Source organism: Artemia sp. Qi Xiang Cuo, chromosome 8 (genome assembly GCF_049724085.1).
Source record: "Artemia sp. Qi Xiang Cuo chromosome 8, ASM4972408v1, whole genome shotgun sequence".
Classification (NCBI taxonomy): Eukaryota; Metazoa; Arthropoda; class Branchiopoda; order Anostraca; family Artemiidae; genus Artemia; species Artemia sp. Qi Xiang Cuo.
In genome coordinates, this window is record NC_142801.1 from 52,863,807 (window position 1) to 52,875,361 (window position 11,555).

At 34.9% G+C, this 11,555-nt stretch overlaps 1 pseudogene; it reads left to right on the forward strand.

Moving 5' to 3' along the window:
• The first annotated feature begins 7,353 nt into the window (after positions 1-7,353).
• Positions 7,354-8,680, forward strand: LOC148949552 (uncharacterized; annotated as a pseudogene).
• Positions 8,681-11,555: the final 2,875 nt, after the last annotated feature.

The following is an 11,555-nucleotide window of genomic DNA, read 5'->3' on the forward strand; positions in this document are numbered from 1 at the left end:
GTGTCCAGCATGGATACTATGAACAATTTTATCCCCAACAACCCCTCTCCGATAATATTCACTTTCGACATTTATAGATTTGCAAATGAAAGTCCGGAAATCTGATAATACAATGCCAATTCGGGCCGATGGATTATCCTATGAAAATTGTATACTACACAATTTATTTCGTCAAATCAGTGTCTACATCAATGGCACGCTGGTGAGCACAAGTAACAATCTCTCAAACTATACAAGTTACATACAATTCATGCTGATGACACCCAAGTCATACAAGGAATTGAGAGGCACCTCCAATGGATATGAATATATTACTAATACTGATAGTACAGATGCACTTAAAAATGCTAAAACTAGTGAATTACATCTAGTTGGAAATATATATCATGAGATATTTAATATACCCCAACGGCTGCCGCCCAATGTTAAAGTGGATATAAAATTGACGCTTGCACCATCCAATTTCATATTGAGAAAAGAACTTCCTGCCAATCCCGATGTAAGTCTCTCCCTCACCTCGGCAATACTTCATGTACGTAAGCAACAGGTTATGAGTTCTGTTGCTTTGGCAGTGGAAAAACTGAGATCTAGTGGAAATAATATTAAACTACATGTTCCTCATACAATCACCAATCAGCGTCATATTGCCACGGGGTCACGTACCTTCACTGACTCATCCTTTATCAATTGCAAAATTCCGTCAAAACTCGCTTCAGCATTTGTAAAAAGCGCCAGTGCAATAAGATCGTGGACTGGATGCCCACATAAATTCGAGATGTTTGGACTTTCATCTCTTGTGTGCAAAGTAAACGGCGTCCCACTCTACAATCTATCTTTTGATAAATGCTATAGAACATTGTATGAGTTGACCAAGCAAACCCTAGATCATGACTCCCAACTATTTGAAAATGGTATAACGGAAGATATGTTTGCTAAAACACATGGTATCATTGTACTGGATTTGTCTGGCATACAGGATATGAGTATAGTACGTACGGGGAGTGTGCGTTTAGAGTGTACATTTTCCGACCCATTGCCTGAGAGTATTGCACTAATCTCACTAAATCAATATGAAACCTATTGGGAAATCACTCCCGAAGGCAGTGTTCTACTAGACTTGGCGCTATGAACACCAGTCAAATAATCAATGTAATTAATATGGATCCCTACATGTCCCAGTACAAATCTTATTGTCTGCTCTCGGACTTTCTTGGAAAAATTCAAAGTGCGAACAATAGCTTAACTATTGTTAATAGCAGTCCGTCGACTGTGCTGATGGGTCATTGGTTGTGCATCTTTCAAACAATGAAGACGATTGATTTTTTTGATCCTCTTGGTCTACCCTATACATTTTACACACCCCACATCAGTAACTATATTGAGAGCAGTAAGAAAACTATTATTCAAAATCGGATGAGGGTGCAGGATCTAACGACTAAAAGCTGTGGCTTCCATGCACTACTATATTTTGTGTTCCGATGTCGCGGCTATACTTACAAGCAGTTTCTCCACATTTATGGTGGCAATCCACGTCTGAACGACTTTCTAGTGGAAAATATTCTCTCCGACCTGAAGAATGTAAACTTTAGTACCCTAAGAGTAAAGTGCTTAAAAAATGTTTATGACTTTGTTTATTAATAAAATGTGTATATATACAACAATGTCTTTAAATCTTCACTTTAGATTTCTTCTTCTTCGGTGTAGAGGCAACTGTCGTGAGCCACTAATGTTGGTAAACCATTTGGATTCACTGTATATTGATCTTGATTGACTGCAAAGTCAGGGTCACATTTCCTACAGTACAATGTAACTTCACTCTTGTCATATCTCTTTGTATAGTCAATTATAATATTTGTATTCATATTATGACATTCACGAGTTTCAATCCGTCTATTTCAGGGAATGCCAAATACAGTGTTTTTAAATGGTGAAACACATTTGGTCACTGTCCAATAAAAATCTCTTGGTTTATAGTCATAGCAGGTAGTGTCGTCACAACGATGACTTAGAAACCAAATTGTCTTGTTACCCCAACAGTTGAATCGTAGACCACATTCCTCTTCCCAGAATAAAATAAATCCACGACGATACCAATCTCGTAGAAATAAACTAAAATCACGTTTGGGATTCTTTCCAATCATAGCGGGGTAAGTATTTTCCCACTGATCACATTTATCATAGTGACAATTGGAGCACAGGTGTCCTCTAGGATGAGAGTCACACACCTCCTCAAAACATGAATTACGTCCTTTAATTTGTACTGCATAGCCTCTATGTAATTTACAAGGATTACATAATTTACACTTTTCACTATATTCATCAATGATTGTACAATTCTCAAATTGAGTTCAACTGCCAATTGTATATATGCACAGTGGACATGTATAGAACATTTTTTTGGTTTCCAATCTCACTTGACTCTCTCATAGCTAAAACGAAACTGATCCTCGTTCGATAAATTCAGTGAGGGGAATGGGGAGAGGAGTAGCTTTGTGGCGTCACCTCTTTCGAAGGATGAGCCATCTACATTGAATCAATTGGCAATGTTTTCAAAAGTATATCCACGATATGATTCTGCTTTGTTCTAATTAATATATCAATAAATTGAGTATTAGCACTTGAGTCACATCGACAAAGCCTCATACAATAGTCCAATGGGGGAGAATCAGTTTTCGTTATATAGTCTAGTGTTCCCCGAGAGAATATCCTGCGTTGAAGAGATAACTCAAGAAAATCATCATCCAAAATCAAATGTTTTTCCCTAAACACTAGATTTGATCTAATTCTCTCTTTCTCAAATTTATTCATATTCAATCCTTTCGCTCTGACTGCTGATTCTAGACTGACCCTGAATCGTTAGCCCTAGCATTCTAACCTGACCAGAAAAGAAAGGGGACATTTTCGATTACGAAACAATTTTATTGAATAATTACAACAACAACCATAATACTAAGGATGTACAATTAGCAATACAGTTTATTGTCTTCAATAGGTTTCACTAATGCACTTAAAGCACATTGAAGTCTATTCACATGTGCTATATCAACTTTAGCAGCGAAACATAATTGATCCTCCATTTTAAATTTGCTCAAGGATATCACATATCTTGCATATACTTCATCCCATTCCAAACAAAGCCGTGATCCTCTCGTGATTTCCACCGCAATGTTTGGTGCTCTTGTGTTATTGCCATCAACTCCACTATCAACTTCTAATAGGCTAAACATTCCACTCGCCGTCAACACACAAATATATATCCAAATGAGTAAAGTCAAACTGTTCTTCTCACTCCTTTGAATTCTATTCACAGACTAATATAAAACTATAGCAAAAATCCTTTCCTTATATTCTCTGCAATCCTCCACCGCTAATATGTAAGCGAGCCTCTAATTGGTTTAGAAGGAGATGTAACCGGCCCTCTGATTGGTTTAGAAGGAGACACGTGATCCTATTTCCTATTTTTGGATCATAACATTCTCCCCTAGCGTGCACCTGGACGAACAATAACAACAACAACAAATAAATCGACCTTCAAATAGGTGCTATTGACCCTCTTCCCGTTAGACTCGATAATCCAGCAATTGTTGATGCACAATTCTCCTGGACAAACTCCAAAGACATTAATCAACCTTGACGTCATCTGTCAGACATTAATAAACTTCGCCCGGAAACAATTTATTCCCCTTTCATAAATCAATAATTCCCCTAGCGATTATGTAAATCACCCCTCATGTCATTACACGTGGCCAAACAACAACAATAACAACAGATCGATAATCCTTGAATAAATTATGTAAAAAAGTTGTAGGTGGCAGCAGGGGTGTCGTCTCGGACCTCATGAGGCCTTTCTACTATAGTCAGCAGAAGGACATTGAACTCGCTCGTTTTTTTTTCAAATTACTAGTCACTGACCAGGCAGATGAAAAAGGAGCCCATTTCGAGCTTCGAGACGGTCATTTATATCGGCGTACCAAAAGGAAGGATGGTTCAACTCATATCGAACTGATGGTACTGGAGGATTATCGTAGTCGGCTAATCCTGAAACCTCATCGTGACTCCCCCGAAGTTGGTTCACCGAGGCCATAACGCAACAGTGAAGATTTTGCTTACTTTTTCCTTCTGGCCCAGCTTCTACTATCGATTTAAGAGTGAGATGGATTCGTGTTCATCATTCAGAAGGCTTCAACATTCAGAAGTAAATGTTTTAAACTTATTTTTCAACTCATTATATAGTTCAGCCAGATGTACGCCTATGTGGTGAATTGCGTTCCGTTGAATGAAATGTTAGTTAGCTACCGGCGTTACAAGTGAATATAACGGTGAATTTTTACTTGTTGTAGCGTAGTGTTAATAAAACTTGTGTTTCTCTATACGGATTACCACGCAAGGATTTCACTTTTCCTGCCAATAATTGCTGGAATCTGGGTCTTAAAAGAAATCACAGTGTCATCTGATTCTGATAAATCTTGCAGCCCCACAAATTTTTGGTTTCCTAGATGGAGCCTATTTTCATTGACTAAATTCATCCCCTCTTAATTATTTTTTCAAATTGGCAATTAAAGAAGTAAGTTGCTTTTTGGGAATTTCAAAGAATAGATCTATTTGATCAAAACATATCATGCAAATATGGACTAGTAAATACAGAACTGAAAAATATTCCAGTTTTCTGACGTTTATATTTCGCGAGATGGAGCATGGAGAGAGAAATTGGTCAGTAAATGTGCTTCATTCCTTGTAGTGTGTACTTCTCTAGTCGGGGTTTCCTGTATTGAGTTGAAAGCAGGGGTGCCTAAATTTTCTATGGGATAGAAGGAGGGGCAACTGCCCTCACAAGACCCTAATTTACCTCCTCCAATCCCCAGTTTTCCCTCCAACTAAATACCCCCCGCGGAAAATACCCCCCCTGGAAAATAAGGCTATCCAAATTTGAGAATTTTACTTGAGTTTAATTTTTTTAATTTCAGTAGGGGAAAGGAATTTTGGTTCTTGTGTTTGCGCCACTCACTCAAGTTTACGCTGCGTAAAGCACGAGAACAAAACCGGTTTCTTCGTTATTTTTTTCAGCTTAGTGCGAGACAAGACAAAGATAAGTGACAGAATACATGGAAAATACATAATTTGTGCTATATTTTAGCACATTGGGGGGGGGGGGTAAATTATTTGGATAGATTAAAGTAAGAAAACAATTATTTCTAGGTTTATGGCCACTAAAAAATTACAGAAGAATAGCGAGGTATCTGGAAATTTTGTTAACTAAAGAAAAAATAGAAAATCCAAGTATAAAGTAAATGTAATGTTTCGTTTAAGTGTTTTTTCCAACTGTTAAATATTTTGTTTCAATGACCGTATTTCCAAGTAGCAAGTAATATTTTTCGGTTAATGTAGTGTTTCATTTAAGTGTTTTATGATGATCGCTGATCAAAGTTTATGTTATTTGTGGCTTTCATTTATGTTATTTTACTGTGTTCATGGCCATATATTTGGCTCTAGAATACACTTATTTATCTATCTATCTAATATGCCGAATAATTCTACCAACACATTTTGCATGGAGACCCGCAAATTTATGTCTAAAGTAACGAAGAAACTAACGAAAAAACCGGTGTGTTCTTGAATTTTACACATCGTAATCTTGAGTGAGTGGCGCACAATACACAAGTACCAAAATGCTCAACGGAAATTAAAAAAAAATTAAACTCGAATAAAATTCTCAAATTTGGAAAGCCTTATTTTCCACAGGGGAGTATTTTCACAGGGGGGGGGGGTAAACGGGGGCCGGCGTTGTTTTTGAACCTTCTAAATGTTGTTTGGTTACTTTGAGCTGGGTTTTGTGGTTTCCGAGAATCTTGAACGCTACTGCCTAAGATTTGATATTTAAGGTGGTAAGTGCAGGTTCCAAGGGATTTCTCCAAAACTAAAATTTTCTTTTCAATGACCCTAAACCTTCGGATTGTGTGAACACAATCTAGTAAAATCCGCTCCCATTCACACAAATGACAATAAAGTAAGGATGGGATGTTTCTTTAGTGTAATGAAACCTTTATTAACAAGTTGAAACTTGATATCTTATGCTGATAAGATATCCTTACACAACAAAACAAAATTGTAATATACTAAATTGTTTTCGTAAATATGTTAGCTTTCTTGTGAAGATCTTGTTTTTCCCCCATTTCTATGTCGTTTGCAAAGTCTTTATCATAAGTGCAACAGTTCAATTTTGTTTGATTTATTTACACCTTTCAATCTGTGCGTGAGAAATTTTAAATTGAACTAAAAAGATACTTCAAGACTCCTAGATAATTCAGTAAAATAAAGTGTGACATATTTTAAACTTGTGAGAAAACTATTTTGCATGTTATTGTGAAATACATAGTGTAAAAATGGCCATTTCCTAAAAGGTTTAACCATAAGAGCTCCCTTAAACTTTCATCTGAAGCATAAAACTACATTAGTTCTAATTTTATGCTTAAAAGTAACCACAAGAATCTACCTTATCCTTGAAATAAGACCATGATTTATTATGTGGAAATTACATTTTTCTAGATACAAGAAAAATACCAATTTGTCAGCTTATCCCCTATTTATCTTTCACAAAGTAACCATTGTCATTCTATTTTTAATTTCCCTATTTGAACTTTTATTAATATATCGTCATGGAAAGGCAGATTTGTCTCCGAAATTATCTAAACTGAAATTGTAATGACTAATCAAGTTAAACTTGAAACAAACAGAGTTTACCACAAACAGAAGAGGAGATATCGTCCCATAAGTCTTTAAACAGTGCATCAATATAAAAGTTAGAACTTTTTGCAATTCAAAATCTTCTATTTTCTTCCAGGTATTTTGGAGATACCCTAATGAAAGATTGGACAAACGTGACACTGCTCACCATGTAAGTTCTGCTTCATTTCGTAGAGGTAGTCAACTCCAGAACGCCTGATTCAGTGGATAAAATACTGAGAGACAAACAAAACGCTTGAAAAGATATAGGGGATTAGACACGTAGATTAGGAAGGATGAAAGAAAAATTTACAGATTTATGTAAATGATATAAAAGACAATTTGGACATACACAATAGTATATAACAGTCACCCTGCCTTGTGATTGTGCATATCACATTGGACTTGTTTAAAAACAATAACTAAAATGTGTCAGATGTGAGTTTTTTTCGATTATTTTGTTTTGCACCCGTTTTTTTCTCATCTTTTTATGTATGTGTTAATTTACTTCAGGTTGTATGTGTTTTTTTTTCATATTTTTCTTTCATCTTTTACCGTTGATAAAGGCTTTAGAAGGTAAGGCCACACAATAATCGGAACAGTCCATCCTTATTAGCTTAACCAGAATCCCAGATGCAGAACCCAAGGGTAGAACTTTCTGACGAAACCAAAGTGCTTTTTGAGGCCTTATCACCTAAGTTACTAAAGAAGAAGACAGAAAACGTATTGGAAGGAGATACAGCATCGATTGATGAAGATCATTTGAAGAAGATCGAAGAATATCGATTGAATAAAATAAAAAATGCTGTTGAACAAGGGGCAGACATCAGTGCACGTAGTGCAATTACTAGTGATAACAAAAATACTCCGTTACATATAGCTACTCTAAAAGGCTATAAAAGTGTTGTTGAATATCTTCTAGGTTATCCTAACCTACGAACTGATATCAAAAATTACAAAGGTCAAACCGCATTGAATCTAATAGGAAAAAAATTAAAAAACAAAAAATTAAATAACAGAAATGTTTATGAAGACATTAAAAAAATCTTGGAAGATCATAGTGCAGAAAAAAAAAGATCACCGTGCAGAAAGAACTGCTCATAGCTTAAGAGGTGAAATGGCGGAAAAATATGAAGATATGGTATTGTGCATGGTAGAAAGAGCAGGACGAACAAAATTTAGTGAATTTAATATTGGTAGAGAAGTTAAAAGCAGGGACACAAACAATCAAAAATTTGATGATGTAGTTTTTAGCTATAAAGAAAGTGGCAAGAAATACATTATTCCAATTCAGGTTAAACACAAAGGAAAAAATAAAGAAATAAACAGTTTTGATTTGGAATATAATAAGGGTGAGTTTGGTGTTAAAAAATACTTCCTTTCTTATCTTGACCTTAAACAGGATATTAGAGTATCTACCGATGAAAACAGTAGCCTCGGACAAAGCCTAAAGCCTCAAATGAAGAGGAGAAATATGGATAATGAAAAAGCTAATAAGAAAAAATATTTCGAAGATAGTGAGGTACAATATGTGGTCTTGTTTACCAGTGCTAATTTCGACAATGAACAGTTAGAAAAAGCAAACTACACAGTAAAAAAGGATGCGCCTTTTGGTATTTTAGATATATTTGACTTGTCACCAAAAGGACCTGAAAAAAATAACTACAAACAACTAGATGCCATAAGTGATAAACTAAAAAATAGTCCAATGCAAATGATTTCTGATTTTGAAAGTCAAAATAACGACCAGCGACGTTTAACAAAATCCGAACAAGAAGAAGAAATAAAAAACTTTCTAAATCGGTTAGTCTTCGTAATCAATCAACCTAAAGCAGATGTTTTAGAGTTGAAACTTAGTGGTCTATATCAGCAAGAAATATTGAAAGGTACTGTTTTTAGTGAAATACTAAGTAATTCATTTACACAGTATAAAAAAAAATCTAGAAAAAGGCCTATGTAAAAAAAGTGGTCGTCCTTCTGGCTGGATTGATGGGGGAAATGTTGTAAGTTACTTCAAAGAACTGGAAGATAATGTTGTCACATCTTACATAGTAGCTAACATGACTTTAATGTATAATGAAAAAAACCTTGGGTGTGGTTCCTTTCACAACTTGAATTCATTAACTGACCTAGATCAGTTTTTAGATGATGTTAATGGACGTTTATTGCTCGTAAAAACTGCAGAAACCCTATTCAGTACTATAAAACTTTTGCAGTGCCTTAATACTAAATACGACTATACTTTAGAAAAAGCTAGTCGGATTTCCATTTCCCTAGAAGAAATTTTACGAAGTGAGCAACATAGAGAGGCTGTAGTGCACGCATTCAAGAATTCAGCCACCAACTTATTGACAATAGAATGTGATGATAAGGCGTATAGTCAAGAAAGCCTTTTAGGTCTATATAATTCATTATTGTCCAGCATAACCGAAGTAGGTTCTAAGAAAAAAATCATTTTAGTTAATCATAAAGAAAAAACTAATGCTTTAGTTGAACATTTTCAAAGTAAAAACGCACTAAAGTATTATGAATTGGATGATGAAATTAACCTACAGGATTTTAAACCATGTGAAGACCCTTTGGAGAAAAAGTTAATACTTCTTCAGGGCAAAGGAGAAAGAACAAGTTTAAATCGATTGTTACATCCATTTCCTCGAGATATTATAGATATAAATGCATATGCTGATCTTGTTCAAGGTAAAGAGATAAATGTAGGTTCTCAGCTGACTGATTTAGGTGAAATTCAGGATTATTATATAGATCGTAAATTCCATCAAGTATAAATAAATACGTCTATAGAAAATGATAGATCAGTTCAGGATACACTGGTTTATACAAAGGAAAGTTTTGATCTCTTATGTGAAAAAAAACCTACTGCTAACATTCACTGGCTAAAACGTGAGCCTGGAAAATTAATTTGGCAGAAATCACAAGGCTCTGTATCTTCATTACGTAAATATCTGGAAGAAGTTGTATTGAGTATTATTCAGAGTCAGAGTTTTTAGACCAGTGCGAAAGAAATCAAGTAGTAATCATTTCTGATACAGCAGGGATGGGCAAGACGACGGTTCTGACGAGCCTATCTGAGAAAATAAAGGAAAGATATTCTGATAGATGGATACTAAGAATTGATTTAATCAAGCATACGGATCAGTTAAATATTCTAAATAACTTGACAAACAGAGGCCAATTAAATGAGGATCAAGCAATAGATTTTTTGCTCAACAAGCTATTAAAGCTTGAAGATGGTCTTGAGAAGAAATTATTAGATACTATTCTTCGTATCGATTCTGATAATGCAGTGCAGGTAGTAATCCTAATTGACGGTTTTGATGAAATTGCCCCAAACTACAAAGCTATAGTAATTAATTTGCTTGGCGAGTTGAAAAAGACTAAGCTGGAAAGATTGCTGGTAACTACTAGGCCAAATATGAAAACAGATCTGGAGCGTTCGTTTTGTGTTCTTGCTTATGATCTAAAGCCATTTTGTAAAGATACAGATCAAGTAGATTTTTTAATTAAATTTTGGAAACAAAAATTCAAGCAAGAAAACGTTGCTCAGGTTGATGATCAACAACTAGAAATGTATGGCAAGAAATTAATAGCACGATTTGCTGCATCTGAAAACGAATTTTCTGAAAAAGAATTTACTAGTATTCCATTGCACACTTGGATGGTAGCAAATGTTTTTTATGAGAATAAAGAGAGAAAACAAACAGAGCCATGGCAAGGATGTAAAGAATTTTTAAATACTCCTAACATTCAGAATGAAAAACCAGTCCTGCCAAGTCAACTTAACATTGCAGATTAATATGATCGTTTCATAGAAACAATATTCTATGATATAAATTTTAAAGAGAAACAAGACACAGATTTCACAAAACCAGTGAACAAAAGGTTACTTAAAAAAGAGTACCAAAAGTTTAAATAAGAGAAACAAGAGCTAGCACTATACACATTGTTGAATAACGAAGATTTTAAAAAAGTATCTTCTACAAATCAGGTGGAGATTAATGGTTGGATCCAAGATATTCAAAAGTGGTGATGAAAATACAGGTATTATTGATCAAATTATAGGTGATAAACCACATTTTACCCATGCTACTTTTGCTGAATATTTTGCCTCTTTTGCTTTGCTGAAAAAATTATCGATGATATTAGTGGGACACTTGCAATCATTGACAAAATATTACCTTATACCTCTCGCATTTTTATTAACAGCATAATTAAGCAATTAGAGACTACAAAAAGAGCAGAAATTCTTGCATTGTTAAAAGGAAAGCCACTATTAAATTTTGCTACTCAAAAATGTTTTTTAGGCGTTGTTGAGGCTTTATTAACGTCAGGCCATGATGAGTGGCCGCAGCCTGACGATGAAGGGAAAACACCATTACATTATCCTGTTCAAATTGGTCATGACGACATTGATTGGTATATGAAAAACAACAAAAGTACGAAGAACAAAAGGGAAATCTTTTTGTAAGACAGTGGAGATAATTTGAATGAATATTTCGGCCCTATGTCCAAGGGCCGTCCTCAGCAAGACAAAAATATACAAAAGAAAAAAGACTCACAACAACATGCGACCAATAAAACCAAAAAAGTGGAAATTTTTTTTAAACAATCCTAGTATCATTACTTCAGCGAAGTTCAACCAGGACTGATAAAAAGTAAGGTAAAAACAAGACGATTCAATGAAATGAAAGAAAAATAAATTAAAAACACATTCTTATTGCTAATCCAGCCTTTTTGGCAGCTAACCTCAAAGGTCTTTTTGTGACCGGTTCTGTGTTAATGTCTATCGGTTTTTTAAAATATTTTGTATATGGATAAAA